Source organism: Dryas octopetala, chromosome 1 (genome assembly GCF_963921425.1).
Source record: "Dryas octopetala chromosome 1, drDryOcto1.1, whole genome shotgun sequence".
Taxonomy (NCBI): Eukaryota; Viridiplantae; Streptophyta; class Magnoliopsida; order Rosales; family Rosaceae; genus Dryas; species Dryas octopetala.
The window spans coordinates 26681282-26697551 of NC_141366.1; the positions used below are offsets into that span (position 1 = coordinate 26681282).

Here is a 16270-nt window from a genome sequence, read left to right on the forward strand (position 1 = left end):
TCTCGCCATTGTTCTCCTAATGCATAAACTAAGAGCTTCTTGGGCCTTCCTTAGCTAGTTAACCTACATGTTCCCTAGTTCAAGCTAAGGCAGCTGTTACCCATGCAGGAGTCATTAAGTTTTATGAGAACGTCAAACATGCACAACATATAAGCTTTGACTATTTCCTTATAGAGGTCGCCCAACCCCACTACCAAGAATAATCCCTTATTCCCTTGTTACTTGTGGTTTAGTGTCTTTGACTATTTCACAGCTAAACCTAACAGATAAACTAGATGCAATTACCCTAAGGTGGCCAGTCAAAGGATGCAAACAACTAGTGACGGGGGTTCTAATAGATAGTGGAAATTTAATACGCGCAAACATCAAACTAACAGACCAAGAGACGGATAAACGATTTGTTAAAGCATACGAATCCATTAATCGACCTACAACTAACATGCAAGATAGAATAACTAACCTACATAATTAAATAAAACAAATAAAAACAGAAACTAACAAATAAACAAAGTCCCAATTCATGCTTGCAAAAGGAAATCAGAAACGTAAACTAAACAAACTTAGAGACATAAACTAAACAACTAATTTAAAGTGCATAAATTAAATGAAATCAGAAACGTAAAGTACACAAGATTAAATGCATACACGAATTAAAATCAGCAACATAAAGTAATTGAAACCAAAAGACAAATTAAATAAATTCAGAAACTTAATTTAATAAATTCAGTAGCATAAATCAATAATTAAAATAGAGACTAGAAGGAAAAGAAAGCAAAAATCAGAGGTGCAAACACATGGGGGCTGCGGCAAGGAGAGAGGAAGAAGGAGGCACCTAGCAAGCAGGAGGAACTCACGGCAAGGTGAGCTATGGCTTGCGGCAGCAGGTGGTCCTTCCCTCTCACTTGTCACGCCACCCTCTCTCTAAGTCTCTCTCTGAATTTGGCTCACCTTACAAGAGAAATAAAAGTTGAAACTAAAAACCTAAAACAGAAAAATAAAACTAGGAGAAGAGAGGAATTTCGGCTGGAGTGTGTAGGTGACAAAGTGATCCCCAAAAGTCTGAATGAGAGGGACTTATATAGAGGAGCCTTCCTTGAGAGGCAAGGAAGAACAAACTTGCGGCTGCTAGGGTTTCCCTCTCCTAGTTGCTTGCGGCTTCAGCTAGGGCTAGCTGATCAGGCCCTTGCGTGTTGGGCTGCTCCCTTTGGGCTTAAGTGGCTCACGCCTAGCCTAGCTAGGGTCCCTCCCTTGCGCATGGGCTGGTAGTCTTGGGCTTTGGGCTTGCATATTGGGCTTCCATGTTGGGCTTCAGTGGCTTGCACAAGATGGGCTAGGGTTTCACTCCATGGGCTTCCACCTTGGGCTTGTCACCTTGGGCTTGCGCATGGCCCCTTCCTTGCTAAGGTTTGCATGGCATGCATGCGCATGCGTGGGCTGCCATCTTCCTCCTTGCGTATGGCTTTTGGGCTGCCAGGGTTTGGGCCCATGCATGTGCATGCATGGCCCACTTGGTTCGGCATCCCTAGGGCCCATGGGCTCTCCACTTTTGACTTCCCATTTTGCCCCTCATTTCCATTTGAATTCAAATTCATTTCTTCCCTCCATTCATTTCCATGGATGTCCACCACCTTCTGGGAGCTTCTGGAACCTTAAACAACGTTTCCTGGTGCAACTAGGATTTCTTGAAAATGAGAGATTCCTTATCCATTTCGACTTCTCGTAATGACCATATTGCCCCTGGGGTCTCCTAGTGTCATTAGAACTCCTTTCCCTAGTTGGGTTAGGTTTCCTAGTTCAACCAGGATTTCCTGTTCGAATCAGGATTTCACATTTCTGGCTCGGCAATGATGGTTCTAGACTTGATGTTTCCTAGTGTGACTAGGAATCCTCATTTGACTAGGATTTCTGCACTTTTCCTAGTTTGACCAGGATTTCACTTGTTTTCCTGGTTTGACCAGGAAATGTCCCAAAATGGCTCCATTTGCTTCTTTTTCTCATTTCTGCTTCATTTGACCTGAAAACACAAAAACAAGACAAGAAACACAAAATAGCGAGTTCTAACACTCTAGGTTAAGGAATTAGTATCATAAAGTGATGCAAAATGCACACTCATCACACCCCCAAACTTAGATTTTGCTAGTCCTCGAGCAAATAAAGGAAAGAAAAGACTCAAGACTGACTCCAACATCCCAACAACTGAATTCATGCGCACAACCATTAATCACATAAGAAAGCAAGGCATATAAATTGTATTCTTCAAATTCTAATAACATTTCAAATAACATACCTCGCTCCTCTATTGTCATATAGGCCATCCTTGACACAAATCCAAGTATTAGACAAAGAAAACTAAATCAATACATACATAATAGATTCAACTCCAATCCTCACTATGGCATACTCTCACTGACAAACACTCAAGAATTGGGTTGATATGTGCACTCAAAAGTATATGTGAGAGGAAATATGTAACAAAAACAATTAGCTCACATATGTACATGAAATAAAGGCACCTTTTTGAAAGAAATACTGATCTCAGGAAAGGAATACAAATGCTTGAAATAGAATCAATAACCATAGGCTCCCTTCTTAAATAGACTCCACATCAGTATAATACACACTCTTGAGATCAGCTAGGGCTTTAATAGGGTTATAATGAAGGCTTAGGCTAGGATAGGGTATTGAAATGAAATGGAAACACAAAGGGCTAAATTCATGGAATTGCAAGCACTAATAGAACATTCTGAGGTACACTTTGCTTCTTTGCACTTCATAGCTTACTTTGAACTCTTTTTGCTCATTTTTTTTCTTTTGAAACCGTCCCATCTCTTTTCTTTGATTTCTTTTCTTTTTCTTTTGTTTGGGCACGGTATACATACTTTTATGACACATTTTTGTATAAGCTATGCATTTTCACTTCTTTTCCACCTCAATCAACATATAAACAACTTGCAATACCATAAAAAGGGTAAAACGGGTTAAAGGGGTGTAGCACCCCCAAACTTAGGGTTTGGCATGGGGTAACAAAGAAAACGGCTTAAAAGGCTCAAAATGGGTAACTAAGGATAAAACATGTATTGGGTAGGTTTTCAGGCTATGGGGTACACAAACAGGGCCTAAATTCATTTCTCAAGAGTTATGCAAATACGACATGCTTTGTGTACACAAGAAAAGAGTTCTAGCTCATTGATTCAAGATTATGCATATTCCAAACAAATGACCAAATGAAAGACAATGAGATCAAAACAACGACTTATATGACAATGATAGAATCAGAGTGGCGCGCAACACTCAAGAATTGAAGAACAGGGCTCAAAAGCTCACTTAGGTCATGCAAGTCTACTCTATTATGCATATAATCATTAGTAATGCTAATTACAACCTAAATTCATATCAACAAGGCCAAATGACATAGAATTGCAAGATATGTTATGGAACAATATTAGAATGAAAAGAACACCAAATATACACACAATACTAAAACATGCTCATAACAATCATGCACACTCAAATCAATTAGTTGGGGACTCAAAACGACCTGAAACAACCAAAATGACTTAAAAACTTTTTGTTTTTAAAACAATGTCGCACACTTCTAAAGAATCACATCCATCACTAAGGTGAATGAGATCTAACGAAAACGTGCATTTTGATGTGGGTTTTGACACCCTAAGTTTAAAAACAAAAGAAAAAGTTTTTTTTCCTAACCTAAAAACACCTAAAAAAACTAAAAACGAAAATTTTTTTTTATTTTTTATTTTTTTTTCTAAAAACACCCAAAAACACTTAAAACACCCTAAACACTTGTTCTAACCTAAAAACACTAACAAATGACAATTGCCCTTCCCCCCACACTTAAATGATACATTGCCCTCAATGTATATGAAATAAATGCAAGAATGATCAAATTAAGCGAAACGGGAAATTGCAAATATCCAAAACCAAATAAACACACCAAAATGAAAGATTGTCTTATGAAGCGAAATAAAGAAACTGTTTACTTGCGTATGCAAGCGTGGACACTCCAAGGGTAGGCGCGGCCTCCTTGGTCCTCAATGACTCCTCCTCCATTATTCGAAACAAAAACTTGGGTTGCCTCCCAATAAGCGCTTGTTTTTCTGTCTTCAGCCTGACATTGCCATCTCCTTTACTTGCGTCCTTTCCTCTTCCTCTTTTTGCCATTACTACTCTCGGCACTCCCTAAGAACGAACTGAAGAAGCTCTCCATCTCTGACTTCTCCTCTCCATAAAAAGTGATTTCCTCGCTTTGTGGCATCTCGGAAGTGAGCAAATACACCTCTTGCTTGGTGTAGTGCCGAATCTTCATGGTACTCTCCAATGCTTTGTACTCCATGTTAGAGGTGCACAAAAATGGTCTCCCAAGAATAATAGAAACGTCGCCCGGAATTCTCGGCACATCTAGCACTATGAAATCAGAGGGGATTAGTAATTTACGACATTTAACCAAAACATCCACAAGCATACCACAAGTTTGTTGGGCTGAAGAGTTGGCGAAGCGAATGTCCACATCAAATGGTTGCAAATCAGCCTCCTTAAATCCAAGCCTCTCGAACACAACCAGCGGCATGACATTGATAGCTGAGCCATTGTCAACTAAGGCATTGGCGATCTCATACTCCCCTATGCTGCATGGTATGACCAACGAGCCTGGATCCTTCTTCTTGCTTGGAAAAGATGCAAAGAGATAACCACAAATCTCCCTAGGAACGTTGTGACTATGCCCCTGCTCCTCAACCTTTTTCTCAATAGACTTCAATTCCCTCATGGTTGCTGGAAATTTGGTGATGTCGATGTCCGGAATGAGGGGAATCACACGTGTATCAGCTTTCTCCTCTATCATTTCTGGATCCTCCTCTTCCTCACTATCCATGATCTCAATCACCTCCTTCACCTCCTTAGTCTTGACCACTCTAACTCTTTTTCTTGGAGTAGTCCTCAAAATAGCATTTACATGCTCCTCATTCTTCGGGTTGACGATGGGCTGACTTGGCAATTTCCCCTTCTCTCTTTGACCCAAAGTAGTGGCAATCTGACCCATTTGACTCTCCAAGTGTGCAATAGCCTTCGAATTGGCTTGCATCTGCTGCTCGGTACGGTTCATGAAGGCATTGGTGCTTTGGGCAAGGGAAGTGGTGCTTTGAGCAATCTGAGCAATCTTATCCTCCAAACTAGACCTCTCGGCATTAGGGTGCACATACGGCTTGTTGGTGCTCCCACTAGCTTGCTGTCCATTGTTGTTGCTCCACCTGAAATTCGGGTAGTTCTTCCATCCAGGGTTGTAAGTGTTGGAATATGGATCATACGGCACCCTAGGATAGCTCCCAACCTGGTTCACTTGTTCCATGTCACCCCCTTGTCCTTGCACACTCATCATCTTCTCTTGAGCCAAAGATAACTTCTGCACCATAGTCTTGATTTCCAAAATCTGTCCCTCCATGGTGTTCGGCACATCAGCTACCTCATACAACCCTCTCTTTGGTCCTCGTCTTGCACGATTGGAATCCCATTGTTGAGAACTCAAAGAAAGCGACTCAAACAATTCTGTAGCCTCATCCTCCGTTTTGGACATGAATGCACCACCACATGCCGAATCCACCTTGGCTTGGTCTCTCTCCAATAATCCCTGATAAAAACAGCAAATCACATACCAAGGAGATAGGTTATGGTGTGGGCAGCTAGTAAGTAACTCATTGAATCTGTCCCAAGTCTCATGGAATGGCTCGTCCGCCTTCTGCACAAATCCAAGGATCTCCTTCCGAATAGAATTCGTCTTGGAAATGGAATAGAACTTGTTCAGGAACTTGCTCGAAAGATCATCCCATGTCGAAATGGAACCACTAGGCAGCGAATACAACCACCTCTTTGCCTTGTCCTTAAGCGCAAAAGGGAACATCCTCAAACGGTACTGATCGGCATTCAGGCCCCTCAATTGTGCGGCTTCACAAACCCCGGAAAACTCCTTCAAAAAGTGGATCGGATCCTCCCCATTCAGCCCATGGTAGCTCGGCAACAAGTGAATCTGACCACTCTTGATTTCGAAATCAGTGGCTATGGTGGCATACCGAATGCATGATGGTCGAGTGGGCAGCGAAGGCGCTGAAAAGTGGCTCAGGGGCTGCGGCACCATCTCATTTGCTTCAGCCATGTCGACACTCTCAGTCTCTTCACTACTCGAATCTGATGCACTAGGTTGCGGGCTGACTTGTGATGCACCTAAAGCTTCGTTCTTGAGCCTCTCCAACCTAGCAACAAGTTCAGGGTTCATAAAACACACCTAATCAAGAGAAAACACATAATCAGTAGAAGGAATGCATATAAAGGCATGGCATTTATTAAAAACTAAAAATTAACAAAAACTGAAATCTAGCTAATATAACCTAATTCTAATGACTAATTACACCAATTCATTGATATTAGACACCATTCCCCGGCAACGGCGCCAAAAACTTGTTGATTGTGTTTTCTTAGAACAAAACAAACAATTATCTCATTCTAAGTTTACTCGCAAGTGCACGAATCGCATCAGTAGAAAAGCGTACAAGCACGAGGTCGATCCCACAGGGAATGGTTAATAAACAACGAATCAATGCAATTAATCACTAGAATAACTAAATGGGGGGTTTTGAAAGATGGAAACACACGCACACATCACCACACGCACACACACTTTATTCTATCTTGCAATGTTAAGTTTTCAGTTTCAAAACAGATAAGCATGCAATAACCATCCAAGGCTAATGACAGTTAATTTGAACACAACATATTAAAGTTTGACAGCTAAAAAGGTTTGGCTAGTTACTTTCTCGCCATTGTTCTCCTAATGCATAAACTAAGAGCTTCTTGGGCCTTCCTTAGCTAGTTAACCTACATGTTCCCTAGTTCAAGCTAAGGCAGCTGTTACCCATGCAGGAGTCATTAAGTTTTATGAGAACGTCAAACATGCACAACATATAAGCTTTGACTATTTCCTTATAGAGGTCGCCCAACCCCATTACCAAGAATAATCCCTTATTCCCTTGTTACTTGTGGTTTAGTGTCTTTGACTATTTCACAGCTAAACCTAACAGATAAACTAGATGCAATTACCCTAAGGTGGCCAGTCAAAGGATGCAAACAACTAGTGACGGGGGTTCTAATAGATAGTGGAAATTTAATACGCGCAAACATCAAACTAACAGACCAAGAGACGGATAAACGATTTGTTAAAGCATACGAATCCATTAATCGACCTACAACTAACATGCAAGATAGAATAACTAACCTACATAATTAAATAAAACAAATAAAAACAGAAACTAACAAATAAACAAAGTCCCAATTCATGCTTGCAAAAGGAAATTAGAAACGTAAACTAAACAAACTTAGAGACATAAACTAAACAACTAATTTAAAGTGCATAAATTAAATGAAATCAGAAACGTAAAGTACACAAGATTAAATGCATACACGAATTAAAATCAGCAACATAAAGTAATTGAAACCAAAAGACAAATTAAATAAATTCAGAAACTTAATTTAATAAATTCAGTAGCATAAACCAATAATTAAAATAGAGACTAGAAGGAAAAGAAAGCAAAAATCAGAGGTGCAAACACATGGGGGCTGCGGCAAGAAGAGAGGAAGAAGGAGGCACCTAGCAAGCAGGAGGAACTCACGGCAAGGTGAGCTATGGCTTGCGGCAGCAGGTGGTCCTTCCCTCTCACTTGTCACGCCACCCTCTCTCTAAGTCTCTCTCTGAATTTGGCTCACCTTACAAGAGAAATAAAAGTTGAAACTAAAAACCTAAAACAGAAAAATAAAACTAGGAGAAGAGAGGAATTTCGGCTGGAGTGTGTAGGTGACAAAGTGATCCCCAAAAGTCTGAATGAGAGGGACTTATATAGAGGAGCCTTCCTTGAGAGGCAAGGAAGAACAAACTTGCGGCTGCTAGGGTTTCCCTCTCCTAGTTGCTTGCGGCTTCAGCTAGGGCTAGCTGATCAGGCCCTTGCGTGTTGGGCTGCTCCCTTTGGGCTTAAGTGGCTCACGCCTAGCCTAGCTAGGGTCCCTCCCTTGCGCATGGGCTGGTAGTCTTGGGCTTTGGGCTTGCATATTGGGCTTCCATGTTGGGCTTCAGTGGCTTGCACAAGATGGGCTAGGGTTTCACTCCATGGGCTTCCACCTTGGGCTTGTCACCTTGGGCTTGCGCATGGCCCCTTCCTTGCTAAGGTTTGCATGGCATGCATGCGCGTGCGTGGGCTGCCATCTTCCTCCTTGCGTATGGCTTTTGGGCTGCCAGGGTTTGGGCCCATGCATGTGCATGCATGGCCCACTTGGTTCGGCATCCCTAGGGCCCATGGGCCCTCCACTTTTGACTTCCCATTTTGCCCCTCATTTCCATTTGAATTCAAATTCATTTCTTCCCTCCATTCATTTCCATGGATGTCCACCACCTTCTGGGAGCTTCTGGAACCTTAAACAACGTTTCCTGGTGCAACTAGGATTTCTTGAAAATGAGAGATTCCTTATCCATTTCGACTTCTCGTAATGACCATATTGCCCCTGGGGTCTCCTAGTGTCATTAGGACTCCTTTCCCTAGTTGGGTTAGGTTTCCTAGTTCAACCAGGATTTCCTGTTCGAATCAGGATTTCACATTTCTGGCTCCGCAATGATGGTTCTAGACTTGATGTTTCCTAGTGTGACTAGGAATCCTCATTTGACTAGGATTTCTGCACTTTTCCTGGTTTGACCAGGATTTCACTTGTTTTCCTGGTTTGACCAGGAAATGTCCCAAAATGGCTCCATTTGCTTCTTTTTCTCATTTCTGCTTCATTTGACCTGAAAACACAAAAACAAGACAAGAAACACAAAATAGCGAGTTCTAACACTCTAGGTTAAGGAATTAGTATCATAAAGTGATGCAAAATGCACACTCATCAGATGGTTATTGCATGCTTATCTGATTTGAAACCGAAAACTTAACATTGCAAGATAGAATAAAGGATGTGTGCGTGTGTTTCCATGTTCCAAAACCCCCCATTTAGTTATTCTAGTGATTAATTGCATTGATTTGTTGTTTATTAACCATTCCCTGTAGGATCGACCTCGTGCTTGTACGCTTTGCTACTGATGCGATTTGTGCACTTGCAAGTATACTTAGAATGAGATAATTGTTTATTTTGTTCTAAGAAAACACATCAACATTAGTACAAGTTGCAGTTAAACCCTTAACTCGAACTGGGTTGAAAACCTCAGTTATCATCTGTGTGAGAGATTGCAGACATAACATGTTTACAGACTCGTTATTAGGAATAGTTGAGTCATCTTTATGTGATGGGTCAGTTTTATTTAACTGTTTTACAAATTTCTCAATTGCCCTTTCAGATGAAGGAGCCTTAAAGGCTTTAACCCTCAATATCCAAACTCAGGGATTCGATATGATCCCAGGATTACAGAATATGGCAGTAGTATACCGTATATATTATAAAGCCATGAACACTTTGTGCCCGGATGCACAAAATTTGGAGTTTAAAGGAAAGACTACTCTATGTCAAGCCAACCTAGGAAAGGCCAACGTAGTAGTTCCAAAGACTATTATGTGGGAACAGATCTCACTTCCAGAACAGTGGACATTACAGAACCAAGTACCAATAAGTCCTCTTGAGAACCAAGAGGTAGATCAAATAATTGAACACCAAGATGGTGACGTTGAAATTAGATTCTCTTCTACAAGATCTGCAAAGATTAGTAGGACAATTGGTGGGTCAAGCTCAAGACAATCTAGTGCTAGGCCATCGTCTGTTACTACTCGAGATGTGGAAAGTGAGCATGATATTATTATCATAGGAGGAGTAACCCAAATAGCCAACTACGTAAACCAGCCTTTGTATAGGGCTGAGACTCCAGAGTCTCAAGTTAGGATACCATGAAGGTGACCAGAATCCCCTACTCTTTCTAATATAGAAGGAGATTTATATGTCTTGATGTTACAGAAGGAAGATACCTTCTAGATTGACCATGAACTCCTAAAAAAAGATTTCACGAAAAAGTCATTTCGGTGCATACGTGGTCCAATTTCGACCAAATTGCACCAAAACGTTCCCAGTTTGCAAGAAAGACATGGGGAAACACCTTCTCATGTTAAGATTAGCGTTCTAGACCTATTGAACCAGATTTGGTGTTAAGAACGCACAAAAACATCATTTCGGTGCAAACTTGGTCCAATTTCATCCAAATTGCATCAAAACGTCACCGGTTGGCAAGAAAGACATGGGGAAGCGCTTTCTTATGTTTTGATTAGCGCTTTAGATCTATTGAACCACATTTGCTGCAAAGAACGCACAAAAATATCATTTCGGTGCAAACTTGGTCCAATTTCATCCGAAATGCACCAAAACGTGACCGGTTGGCAAGAAAGACACGTCGAAGCACTTTCTCATGTTATGATTACCGTACTAGACTTATTGAACCACATTCTGTGTTAAGAATACACAAAAACGTCATGGCGGTGCATACTTGGTCCAATTTCATCCTAAAGGCACCAAAACGTTCCCGGATGGCAAGAAAGATATGCTGAAGCACTTTCTCATGTTCGGATTTGTGTTCTAGACCTATTGAACGATATTTGGTGTTAAAAACGCACAAAATTGTCATTTTGGGGCATACTTGGTACAATTTAGTTCAAATTGAACCAAAACGTGCCAGTTGGTAAGAAAGACATGAGAAAGCACTTTCTTAGGATAGGATGAGCGTTCTAGACTTATTGAAACACATTTGGTGTGAAGAACGCACAAAAACCATCATTTCGGTGCATACTTGGCCCAAGTTCGTCCTAATTGCACCAAAATATTCACGGATGACAAGAAAACCATGTCGAAGCACTTTCTCAGGTTAGGATTAGCGTTCTCGACCAATTGAACCACATTTCGAGTTAAGAGCACACGAAAACGTTATTTCGGTGCATACTTGGTCCAATTTCATCCAAATTACACCAAAACGATCCAAGTTGGCGGGAAAGACATGGGTAGGGAAGCACTTTCTCATCTTAAGAACTCACAAAAACATCAGTTTGGGCATACTTGGTACATTTTCATCCAAATTGCACCAAAACGTGACCGGTTTGGAAGAAACACATTGGGAAGCACTTTCTCATGTTTGGATTAGTGCTCTAGATCTATAAAACCACATTTTGTGTTAAGAACGCGTGGAAACTTCATTTCGGTGCATAATTGGTCCAATTTCGTCTAAAGTGCACCAAAACGTGCCGTTGATAAGAAAGACATGGGGAATAACTTTCTCATGTTTGGATTAGAGCACCAGACCTATTAAATGACATTTTGTGTTAAGAACATACGAAAATGTCATCTCGATGCATACTTGGTCCAATTTCGTCTAAAATGCACCAAAACGTGACCGGTTGGCAAGAAAGACACGTCGAAGCACTTTCTCATGTTAGGATGAGCGTTCTAGACCTATTGAAACACATTTAGTGTTAAGAACGCACAAAAACATCATTTCGGTGCATACTTGGTCCAATTTAGACCTAATTGCACCAAAATATTCACAGATGACAAGAAAGACATGTCGAAGCACTTTCTGATGTTAGAGTCAGCGTTCTTGACCAATTGGACCACATTAGGTGTTAAGAACGAACGAAAACAACATTTCGATGCATACTTGGTCCAATTTCGTCCAAATTACACCAAAACATTCCCGGAACGAACGAAAACAACATTTCGATGCATACTTGGTCCAATTTTGTCCAAATTACACCAAAACATTCCTGGTTGGCGAGAAAGACATGTCGAAGCACTTCCTCATGTTAGGTTTAGCGTTCTATACCTATTGAACTACATTGGATGTTAAGAACGCATGAAAACAACATTTCGGTGCATACATGGTCCAATTTCGTTCAAATTGCACCAAAAGGTTCTCTATTGGCAAGAAAGATATGTGGAATCACTTTCCCAGGTTAGGATTAGAGTTCTATGCCTATTGAACCAAATTTGGTGTTAAAAACGCACGAAAACGTCATTTCGGTGCATACTTGGTCTAATTTCCTCCAAATTGCACCAAAATGTTCTTGGTTGGCCGGAAAGACATGGGGAAGCACTTTCTCATATTAGGATCAACTTTCTAGACCTATTGGACGTTATTTGGTGTTAAAACGTACAAAATTGTCATTTTGGTTCATACCTGGTCCATTCGTTCAAATTGCACCAAAATGTGCTGGTTAGTAAGAAAGACATGGGGAAACACTTTCTCAGGTTAGAATGAGCGTTCTAGACTTATTTAAACACATTTGGTGTGAAGAACGCACGAAAACATCATTTCGGTGCATACTTGGTCCAATTTCGTCCTAATTGCACCCAAATATTCACAGATGACAAGAATGACATGTCGAAGCACTTTCTCATGTTAGGATTAGCGTTCTCGACCAATTGAACCACATTTGGTGTTTAGAACGCACGAAAACGTCATTTCGGTGCATACTTGGTCCGATTTCGTCCATATTACACCAAAATGTTCCCGGTTGGCGAGAAAGACATGGGAAGCAAAGCAATTTCTCATCTTTAACAACTCACAAAAACGTCATTTCAGTACATCCTCGGTACATCCTCGGTACATTTTGGTCCAAATTGCTCCAAAACATGACCGGTTAGGAAGAAAGTCGAAGCACTTCCTCATGTTAGGTTTCGCGTTCAATACCTATTGAACCACATTTGGTGTTCAGAACGCACAAAAACATCATTTCGGTGCATAATTCTGTCCTAATTGCACCAAAACGTTCTTGGAGGGCAAGAAAGACATAGGGAAGTACTTTCTCATGTTAGGATTAGCGTTCTAGACCTACTGAATCACATTTGGTGTTACGAACGCACAAAAACGTCATTTCAGTGCATAATTGGTCCAATTTCGTCCAAATTGCATAAAAACGTCACTGGTTAGGAAGAAAGACATGGCGAAGTACTTTCTCCTGTTTGGATTATCGCTCTAGACCTAGTGAACCACATTTGCTACTAAGAACGCACAAAAACCTCATTTTCGGTGCATACTTGGTCCAATTTTGTCAAAAATGCACCAGAAAATGTTACCCAGGACAAATAGAACAAAATCAAGTGAAACCAAACATGCAAAAGAAATAGTATTGAATAATGTTTAAAGCAGCAAAACCTTGTAATCCCAGATGAATAAAGGGGTTAATCCTTTTTAATTTTAAAAACTGGCAAAGTCAAAACATAAATGATAAACAAACAAATTAACAAGAACTGAAATATGCAAACATATGCTAGTATTGCATTAAACATCAAACTTACAGATAGTGATACTTGGAGTAGGTCTCCAGAATACACAGAAAGAGTTAAAACTTGTAATCTAGAACTTATCCGAGCCTGCCTTACAATGAAGGGGGAGACCCTTTAAATAGATCTTAAAAGCTATACTGTAGCCATGTGGATTGACAAAAAGGCCTAAACAAGTGGCCGACATAGAAAAGAAGTAAAGTAGGTTCCTTCGGAGCGTAGTGAAGCATTATTGAAAAGCATCTTTGCTTTTAGCAAACTGACAAATGTTCGACAGGAAAAAGTTGATTCTTCACGTGGTGCTTTTGGACGACTTTGCTTTTAGCAACACGACAACTGAGACAGCTGGCTAGTAACTTTTAATTGAGTGGAGAAAAGATGTTGTAGCAATCATCTTCATTATCACCAGGCCAGGCTGATTGAGAGTCTGAATCAAAAACTTCTTTTAAGGCCTTCTTCAGGACTTCTTTTGGAATAAACTTATTTTCTTCCTTGAGCTTGGCAAGATGGAGGCGAACCAAGTGGAGAAACCCTAGAGGAGAATCCAGGGACTACTTCCTTGATCAACTTAACTTTAAAAATAGGACGAAGGATATGGTTATAATTGTAATTATCCCACCATTTAGTGCAGATATTCCTTCTAAGATTCGGGATGTAAAATACCTTCGTCTTCATCTTCGAGAGAGAAACAGTAATCCCATTTGAGAATCCAACAAAGGTTGTGTAGGGCATAGAACCACATCCCAATGTCCCATTGTGAGACGTCATTTGTGTTAGCCAAACCAAAAAGTCTAAGGCTCTTGAAAACTGCAGGACCCCATACTGCGAACCATCCTTTGAATGGTTAGGAATAGGCTCTTTATAGCCTTCAGCTGGAACTGGAAGAACCAGAAATGAGAAAATAACTCATTTTGAAAGAATAGAGTTATTTCCCAAGCCTTCTTGTAGTTGAATTAATCAAACCAAGCAGGGAACAAACCTTCGAATCTGTCAAATTTCCTTTTAGAAAATTGGGATGATCCCCACTCTTTAGTAGAGATAATGTCTATGATAAACATCTGAGAGTAACCAATTACTCCTCTTGAGCGATAATTATGAGTAATTTTGAAGGAACTAGTTTCAATTAGCAAGGATTCAAACCACTGCTGATTTTTTTATCCTAGTTTAGGATCGCAATGATTATTAAGGTAGCTTTTAGCTACAGGTCTTGGCTCTTTAGCCAATTCATAATCTTCTATTATTGATACTCCAACCTCTAGGGTTGGGTAATAAGGAGTCCTTTTAGGACCTTTTCCCAGAGGCTGCTTAGGCTTCTGGGTGTGCTCTTGGGCATCTTCTAGGTGCCTTTAAGACACCTTCTGAGGACTCTTCCTAATGTAATGATTCCGCCTCATTTGACTTCGCCTCATTATCCTTGCCCTGCAAAAATTCACGTGTTAAGAAATCTAGGAGTGAGCTACTCTCCCCTTTAATATACTCTATTTGAAAATCAAAAGTTGAAAGAATGGCTTGCCATCTAGCAAATATTTGTTTTGAAGACAAGTTTACATCCTTTTTTAAAACATCTTTGGCTGCTTTGCAATCAACTCGAATAAGAAACTCTTGATTTAATAAATCACTTTCAAACTTTGTAACAGTTAAAACAATTGCAAGAATTTCTTTTTTGATAGTTGCATAGTTTTGTTGGGCTGGATTCCAGACCCCTGAAGTAAAACGCACAAGGAGTTCTTTTTTAGAATTCGGATCCTTCTGTTTTAGGATTCCTCCATAACCCCTTCAGAGGCATTTGTTCCAACGATCTTGAACATTCCTGGTTTAGGAATGCTTAAACATGGGAGCTCTTTAGCTCTTGCTTTTAAGGCTATTACTGCTTTAGTATGCCTAAGGCTCCATGGAGGAGGATTCTTCTTTAGCCTTTCATAGAGAGGTTTGCTATCCTTGGCCAAGTCCCTGTAGAAATCAGCAATGTAATTTAGACTGCCCAAAAATCTTTGTAATTGAGTTTTATCCCTAATTTCATTTGGGAACTTGTCAGCAAAAGCAATTGCTCTGTCTATAGCGATGATTGTCCCATGGTGAATATTGTGACCTAAGAATCTTACCTTAGTTTGGAACAATTCCATCCTTTTAGATGAAATTACAAGACCTGCATCCATAACTACACGTAAAAAGGTATTGAGGTGCTTAAAGTGTTGGTCCACAGATGAGGAATACACCAACACATCATCAATATATGCAATGGTAAAGGATGAATAGGGATTAAAAATGCTATTTATAATGTTTTGAAATTCCGAAGGGGCATTTTTCAATCCAAAGGGCATCACCTTCCATTTGTAATGTCCGAATAGAACAGTGAAGGCCGTCTTGTACCTTTCTTCTTCAGCAATCTGGACTTGTGATGAGTGTGCATTTTGCATCACTTTATGATACTAATTCCTTAACCTAGAGTGTTAGAACTCGATATTTTGTGTTTCTTGTCTTGTTTTTGTGTTTTCAGGTCAAATGAAGCAGAAATGAGAAAAAGAAGCAAATGGAGCCATTTTGGGACATTTCCTGATCAAACCAGGAAAACGAGTGAAATCCTGGTCAAACCAGGAAAAGTGCAGAAATCCTAGTCGAATGAGGATTCCTAGTCACACTAGGAAACATCAAGTTCAGAACCATCATTGCAGAGCCAGAAATGTGAAATCCTGATTCGAACAGGAAATCCTGGTTGAACTAGGAAACCTAAACCAACTAGGGAAATGAGTCCTAATGACACTAGGAGACCCCAGGGGCAATATGGTCATTACAAGAAGTCGAAATGGATAAGGAATCTCTCATTTTCAAGGAATCCTAGTTGCACCAGGAAATGTTAGTCAAAGTCAACTCTACAAAGTCAAGGTTCCAGAAGCTTCTAGAAGGTGGTGGACATCCATGGAAATGAATGGAGGGAAGAAATGAATTTGAATTCAAATGGAAATGAGGGGCA

General features: G+C 40.4%; 1 pseudogene; it reads left to right on the forward strand.

The window, feature by feature from the left end:
• Positions 1 to 9927, forward strand: part of LOC147299469 (uncharacterized) — a 52158-nt pseudogene extending 42231 nt beyond the window's left edge.
• Positions 9928 to 16270: the final 6343 nt, after the last annotated feature.